We start from the raw sequence: 1,139 nt of genomic DNA, 5'->3' as shown, positions 1-1,139 counted from the left end.
TACCGTGGTCTGGTCTGGTTTTTGTTGTTGTTGCTTCTTTATCTCTCCCTGTCTGCTCATCTGCATGCATGTTGGTGAGCCATGCTGACTGCTGCACAGTCTTGCTTTAGTTTTTCCTCTTTCATTGTTTGAAACTCCATGCATCACCCGCTCAATACTGGAGGTTTTTACGGTTTGATTTATTTCTTTTGTAGCTCGCCGTAATGAACCACTTTTTATGGCTGCCAAAGTCAAACTTGTTTAACGACAGCGGGGCTAGCAGCAAAACTTTTAAATGGTGAAAAGTTACTTTTAAAAAGTTGAAACTCTGCTGCAAACTTTAAATGGTGAAAGCTGTTCAAAGTCTGCGTTCTCATATTTAAACTCTATGGTTGATGAATGGCAGGAAGAGGTGTTCTAATTGGGACGTTTGGCAGTGGGGGCCTTTATGTTAGTGTCACAAATGCCTAATGGCTTGAAATGGCATATTATTCAGGCATTTACCCCATTTCAATTTGAAATTGCCTCTGATTAAATGAGATGGTAGTAGAGTGATGACTCGGCATGAGTCACCAAAGTCTGAAACCAAAAAATGGCAAAGGGGCTGCATATACCGGTACTCAAAATATTGAAGTTGGTAACTATATAAACGATGTGCTTAATCATGGAGGGTATTTTCCCTATAAGGGAAGGAGACTTTCTAATCCAATAAGGCCACAGTAGACTGTAAGAGGCATTTACTTCGACATCCCAAATTCTGTCACTGCGAAAGCTCTTCACTGCAAGGACGACTCTTGTTCAGAGTCAGTGTTTGAATTTTTTTAAATGAAGTGTCGGACTAGTGAATAATATTACCACTGGGGAGGACTTGCGCGGAAAATTATTTAAACGTTCATTTAAATTCTGTACAGTTGCCTCATTTCTGCTGTAAATTCAATTAAGCCTACGCCTGGCTGGCTGTGTCACACCCCCCCCTTCATCTCCACCCTGGCTGAGCTCAACACGGCAAACGATAAATTAGAAGTTGTGAGGGGCCGTCTGTCCCAGCACCTGTTTCGGGGCGTATCTGAGCGAGCTAGAGGAATCATGACATCCTTTCTTTTTTTTCTTTGCTGGTTTAACAAAACACCCCTCAGCCCCTGGGAATGTCTCGTCGGCTG

Source organism: Engraulis encrasicolus, chromosome 2 (genome assembly GCF_034702125.1).
Source record: "Engraulis encrasicolus isolate BLACKSEA-1 chromosome 2, IST_EnEncr_1.0, whole genome shotgun sequence".
NCBI classification, from domain to species: Eukaryota; Metazoa; Chordata; class Actinopteri; order Clupeiformes; family Engraulidae; genus Engraulis; species Engraulis encrasicolus.
The sequence above is the reverse complement of the archived record's forward strand: the minus strand, read 5'-3'. Positions refer to the sequence as shown.